Genomic DNA, 7,074 nt, shown 5'->3' with positions numbered 1-7,074 from the left:
ATTACTCTGTGGTTGTAGCACTTTGGGAAAATGTCAACTTGATATGCCTCAGCTAAAGCCCAGACCTAGCACTAAAGCTAATTTCACATAAATCAAGTGTTCGACAGTCTCACAAGGAATTGCTTTCACAAAATTGGGGGAATATCAATCCTCCAACAAGGACTTTTGACCTCCTGATAGTTTTAGTACAAACTACAATATCACAGTATAAGCAGGACCAACTCTAATTTCTCTGTATTGAGGTTGACAAAGTACAAATGTATGCCAAATTCCTTTTCAGTAGTAAATGTCCTGAGGACTGTGGACAGTGAAAAGGCTGGTTCTCCTGAGGTGCTTCATGTGGCAGCGATGTCTGTCACGTCTTGAATGTGAGACCCAGTAAAAGAATGGGGAATGACATGTTTTTAGTTGGAAATTAGAGATTGAGTGTTGGTTGACATACAGTGGGGAAAAAAAGTATTTAGTCAAATCAAATCAAATTTTATTGGTCACATGCGCTGAATACAACAGGTGCAGACATTACAGTGAAATGCTTACTTACAGCCCTTAACCAACAGTGCATTTATTTTTAACAAAAAAAATAAAACAACAACAAAAAAAGTGTTGAGAAAAAAAAAGAGCAGAAGTAAAATAAAATAACAGTAGGGAGGCTATATACAGGGGGGTACCGTTGCAGAGTCAATGTGCGGGGGCACCGGCTAGTTGAGGTAGTTGAGGTAATATGTACATGTGGGTAGAGTTTAAGTGACTATGCATAAATAATTAACAGAGTAGCAGCAGCGTAGAAAGGATGGGGTGGGGGGGGCAGTGCAAATAGTCCGGGTAGCCATGATTAGCTGTTCAGGAGTCTTATGGCTTGGGGGTAGAAGCTGTTGAGAAGTCTTTTGGACCTAGACTTGGCACTCCGGTACCGCTTGCCGTGCGGTAGCAGAGAGAACAGTCTATGACTAGGGTGGCTGGAGTCTTTGACAATTTTGAGGGCCTTCCTCTGACACCGCCTGGTATAGAGGTCCTGGATGGCAGGAAGCTTGGCCCCAGTGATGTACTGGGCCGTACGCACTACCCTCTGTAGTGACTTGCGGTCGGAGGCCAAGCAGTTGCCATTACAACCACCAATTGTGCAAGTTCTCCCACTTAAAAAGATGAGAGAGGCCTGTAATTTTCATCATATGTACACGTCAACTATGACAGACAAAATGAGGGAAAAAAATCCAGAAAATCACATTGTAGGATTTTTAATGAATTTATTTGCAAATTATGGTGGAAAATAAGTATTTGGTCAATAACAAAAGTTTCTCAATACTTTGTTATATACCCTTTGTTGGCAATGACACAGGTCAAACGTTTTCTGTAAGTCTTCACAAGGTTTTCACACACACTTGATGGTATTTTGGCCCATTCCTCCATGCAGATCTCCTCTAGAGCAGTGATGTTTTGGGGCTGTCGCTGGGCAACACGGACTTTCAACTCCCTCCAAAGATTTTCTATGGGGTTGAGATCTGGAGACTGGCTAGGCCACTCCAGGACCTTGAAATGCTTCTTACGAAGCCACTCCTTCGTTGCCCGGGCGGTGTGTTTGGGATCATTGTCATGCTGAAAGACCCAGCCACGTTTTATCTTCAATGCCCTTGCTGATGGAAGGAGGTTTTCACTCAAAATCTCACGATACATGGCCCCATTCATTCTTTCCTTTACACGGATCAGTCGTCCTGGTCCCTTTGCAGAAAAACAGCCCCAAAGCATGATGTTTCCACCCCCATGCTTCACAGTAGGTATGGTGTTCTTTGGATGCAACTCAGCATTCTTTGTCCTCCAAACACGACGAGTTGAGTTTTTACCAAAAAGTTCTATTTTGGTTTCATCTGACCATATGACATTCTCCCAATCCTCTTCTGGATCATCCAAATGCACTCTAGCAAACTTCAGACGGGCCTGGACATGTACTGGCTTAAGCAGGGGGGACACGTCTGGCACTGCAGGATTTGAGTCCCTGGTGGCGTAGTGTGTTACTGATGGTAGGCTTTGTTACTTTGGTCCCAGCTCTCTGCAGGTCATTCACTAGGTCCCCCCGTGTGGTTCTGGGATTTTGCTCACCGTTCTTGTGATCATTTTGATCCCACGGGGTGAGATCTTGCATGGAGCCCCAGATCGAGGGAGATTATCAGTGGTCTTGTATGTCTTCCATTTCCTAATAATTGCTCCCACAGTTGATTTCTTCAAACCAAGCTGCTTACCTATTGCAGATTCAGTCTTCCCAGCCTGGTGCAGGTCTACAATTTTGTTTCTGGTGTCCTTTGACAGCTCTTTGGTCTTGGCCATAGTGGAGTTTGGAGTGTGACTGTTTGAGGTTGTGGACCGGTGTCTTTTATACTGATAACAAGTTCAAACAGGTGCCATTAATACAGGTAACGAGTGGAGGACAGAGGAGCCTCTTAAAGAAGAAGTTACAGGTCTGTGAGAGCCAGAAATCTTGCTTGTTTGTAGGTGACCAAATACTTATTTTCCACCATAATTTGCAAATAAATTCATAAAAAATCCTACAATGTAATTTTCTGGGAAAAAAATCTCAATTTGTCTGTCATAGTTGACGTGTACCTATGATGAAAATTACAGGCCTCTCTCATCTTTTTAAGTGGGAGAACTTGCACAATTGGTGGCTGACTAAATACTTTTTTTCCCCACTGTATGTTTGTAGCCTTTGAGCATATTTTTTTTGCAAGCACATGGGTCAAATTAAGACTTTAATGGCCATATTTCTCCCTCATACATGGTTGACTCTCTTCCTCTATTCGTCCTGTATGGCGTTTTATTCAGTCACTGAGGATGACCAATGGTTCCAGGCAGAGCATGAATCGGTGGCCGCGAGGGGACCCGGGGGACTTTCATGCGTACCCCAACAAAGAGTCTATTGTTCGCCGGCCGAACACCTCGAGTATGGGATCGGCGATGTGGTCAAAGGCATTTTGGCTGAATGCTGATTAGTTCCAGAGAAATACAATGCCTCTGTGAGCTGTCCCTCCCCAGTCATCCTGGCTGCTCCAGTCTGAAATAGGCCTAGCTGGCTCTGATCACGGCATGGAATGGTGGTTCCACCACCATTAAGCAGCGGTTTACAGGTCAGATGTTCCGTTGGAGAGGCAGCAGCCACAGCAGTGGGAGATAAGCCATGTTCTAGTCCCTCTCCGCTCGTATTTCAACATGTAGCAGCTCAGACACTTTGGACTCAGACACACACAGCCCTTCTCGAAGCATTTAATCAACTGTGAGGAGATCATAATTGTCTGAGACAGTAGGCCACTGACAATGAGTACATTAAATAAAGACTCTTCTCAAAATCAAATCAAATACAATTTAATTTGTCACATGCGCCAAATACAACTGGTGTAGACTTTACAGTGAAATGCTTGCTTACGAGACCTTCCCAATGTTGCAGAGTTTTAAAATAATAATAAAAATTGTAACACAAGGAATAAAATTAAATACACAAGAATGGAGCTATATACAGGGAGTACCAGTACCAGATCAATGTGCAGAGAGGTATGAGGTAGATATGTACATAAAGGCAGGGTAAAGTGACTAGTCATCAGGATAGATGATAATAAGAGTAAGATAGAGAACAGAGTAGCAGCAGCATTGATAAGTGTAAAGGTGTATTTGTGTTGTGTCTGTGTATGCATAGGTAGTGTATGTGAATGTGTTTGTGTGGGAGTGTCAATGTAGTTTATGTGGTGTGTGTATATATAGTCTAGTGAGTGTGCGTAGGGTCAGTGCAAGATAGTCAGTGCAGATAGTTTGGGTACCATTCATTTACTATTTAGCAGTCTGGCTATTTAGCAGTCTTATGGCTTGGGGTTTGAAGGTGTCTCGGAGCCTGTTGGTCCGAGAGCCGATGCTCCGGTACCGTTTGCCGGACGGTTTTCATCCTCCTGAGGGGGAAGAGTTGCTGCCATGCCCTCTTTGCGGGTGTGTGTGGACCATGTTAAGTCCTTAGTGATGTGGACGCCAAGGACCTTGAAGCTCTTGACCTGCTCCACAACAGCCCGTCGATGTGGATGGGGGCGTGCTCTCCCCTCTTTCTCCTATAGTCCACAATCAGCTCCTTGGTCTTACTGACGTTGTTGTCCTGGCACCACACTACTAAGTCTCTGACCGCCTTCCTGTAGGCTGTCTCATCGCCGTCCATGATCAGGTCTACCACCGTCGTGTCGTCAGCAAACTTGGTGATAATGTTGGAGTTGTGCGTGACCACGCAGTCGTGGGTGAACAGGGAGTACAGGAGGGGACTAAGCACACCCCTGAGGGGACCCGTGTTGAGGGTCAGCCTACCCTCACCAGCTGGGGCCGGCCCATCAGGAAGTCCAGGATCCAGTTGCAGAGGGAGGGGTTCAGTCCCAGGGTCCCTAGCTTGGTGATAAGCTTGGAGGGGATTATGGTGGTGAACGATGCGCTGTAGTCTATGAACAGCATTCTCACATAGTTGTTTTTCATCTTGTCCAGGTGGGAGAGGGCAGTGTGAAGTGCAATTGTGATTGCTTCATCTGTGGATCTGTCAGGGTGGTATGCAAATTAGAGTGGGTGTAGGGTGTCTGGGATGATGGTGTTGATGTTTGTCATGACCAGCCTTTCAAAGCACTTCATAATTACAGATGTGAGTGCTACAGGGCGATAGTCATTTAGGCAGATTACCTTGGAGCTCTTAGGAACAGGGACAATGGTGGTCACCTTGAAACATTTTGGGATTACAGACTGGGACAAGGAGAGATTGAAAATGTCTGTGAAGACACTTGCCAGCTGGTCTGCGCATGCTTTGAGAACGTGCCCTGGTATTCCAGCCTTGTGATTGCATTCCACCTTCCTCCTATAGTGTCCTTTTGCATCTTTGATGTCTTGTCGGAGGTCAGAGCGGGTTTTCTTGTATGCGTCCATGTCCATGTCCCGTTCCTTGTAAGCAGTAGGTCTAGCCTTTAGCCCAGTGCGGATATTGCCTTTAATCCATGTTTTTTGGTTTGGATACGTTCTTATAGTCACTGTGGGGATGAAATCGTCTATGCACTTATTGATGAAGCATGTGACTGTTGTGATAATCTCCTCAATGCTATCGGATGAATCCCGGAACATATTCCAGTTTGCTTCATCCAACCACTTCCGTATTCAGCGCATCACTGGTACTTCCTGTTTGAGCTTTTGTTTGTAAACAGGATGCAGGAGAATGGAGTCATGGTCAGAGGACGAGGGAGGGCCTCGTATGCGTTTCTGTGGGTAGAATAAAAGTGGTCTAGAGTTTTAGTGCCATTAGTAACACAGGAGACGTGTTGGTAGAAGTGAGGTAGGACGGTTTTAAGTCTCCACCCACCCACTTGTTTGTTTATGGCCCCATACAGTTAGTTGAGTGCCAGAGTGGTGTTGGCTTGTGGAGGGATGTAGACAGCTGTGATAATTACGGATGAGAACTCTCTTGGTAGATTAAAGAGTCTGTAGCTACAGTGGGGGAAAAAAGTATTTAGTCAGCCACCAATTGTGCAAGTTCTCCCACTTAAAAAGATGAGAGAGGCCTGTAATTTTCATCATAGGTACACGTTAACTATGACAGACAAATTGAGAAAAAAAAATCCAGAAAATCACATTGTAGGATTTTTTATGAATTTATTTGCAAATTATGGTGGAAAATAAGTATTTGGTCACCTACAAACAAGCAAGATTTCTGGCTCTCACAGACCTGTAACTTCTTCTTTAAGAGGCTCCTCTGTCCTCCACTCGTTACCTGTATTAATGGCACCTGTTTGAACTTGTTATCAGTATAAAAGACACCTGTCCACAACCTCAAACAGTCACACTCCAAACTCCACTATGGCCAAGACCAAAGAGCTGTCAAAGGACACCAGAAACAAAATTGTAGACCTGCACCAGGCTGGGAAGACTGAATCTGCAATAGGTAAGCAGCTTGGTTTGAAGAAATCAACTGGGAGCAATTATTAGGAAATGGAAGACATACAAGACCACTGATAATCTCCCTCGATCTGGGGCTCCACGCAAGATCTCACCCGTGGGGTCAAAATGATCACAAGAACGGTGAGCAAAAATCCCAGAACCACATGGGGGACCTAGTGAATGACCTGCAGAGAGCTGGGACCAAAGTAACAAAGCCTACCATCAGTAACACACTACGCCGCCAGGGACTCAAATCCTGCAGTGCCAGACGTGTCCCCCTGCTTAAGCCAGTACATGTCCAGGCCCGTCTGAAGTTTGCTAGAGTGCATTTGGATGATCCAGAAGAGGATTGGGAGAATGTCATATGGTCAGATGAAACCAAAATAGAACTTTTTGGTAAAAACTCAACTCGTCGTGTTTGGAGGACAAAGAATGCTGAGTTGCATCCAAAGAACACCATACCTACTGTGAAGCATGGGGGTGGAAACATCATGCTTTGGGGCTGTTTTTCTGCAAAGGGACCAGGACGACTGATCCTGTAAAGGAAAGAATGAATGGGGCCATGTATCGTGAGATTTTGAGTGAAAACCTCCTTCCATCAGCAAGGGCATTGAAGATGAAACGTGGCTGGGTCTTTCAGCATGACAATGATCCCAAACACACCGCCCGGGCAACGAAGGAGTGGCTTCGTAAGAAGCATTTCAAGGTCCTGGAGTGGCCTAGCCAGTCTCCAGATCTCAACCCCATAGAAAATCTTTGGAGGGAGTTGAAAGTCTGTGTTGCCCAGCGACAGCCCCAAAACATCACTGCTCTAGAGGAATCTGCATGGAGGAATGGGCCAAAATACCAGCAAGTGTGTGTGAAAACCTTGTGAAGACTTACAGAAAACGTTTGACCTGTGTCATTGCCAACAAAGGGTATATAACAAAGTATTGAGAAACTTTTGTTATTGACCAAATACTTATTTTCCACCATAATTTGCAAATAAATTCATTAAAAATCCTACAATGTGATTTTCTGGATTTTTTTTTTCTCATTTTGTCTGTCATAGTTGACATGTACCTATGATGAAAATTACAGGCCTCTCTCATCTTTTTTAAGTGGGAGAACTTGCACAATTGGTGGCTGGCTAAATACTTTTTTCCC

The sequence above is a fragment of the Coregonus clupeaformis genome, unplaced genomic scaffold (genome assembly GCF_020615455.1).
Source record: "Coregonus clupeaformis isolate EN_2021a unplaced genomic scaffold, ASM2061545v1 scaf4028, whole genome shotgun sequence".
NCBI lineage: Eukaryota > Metazoa > Chordata > Actinopteri > Salmoniformes > Salmonidae > Coregonus > Coregonus clupeaformis.
This window is presented reverse-complemented; position numbering follows the sequence as displayed.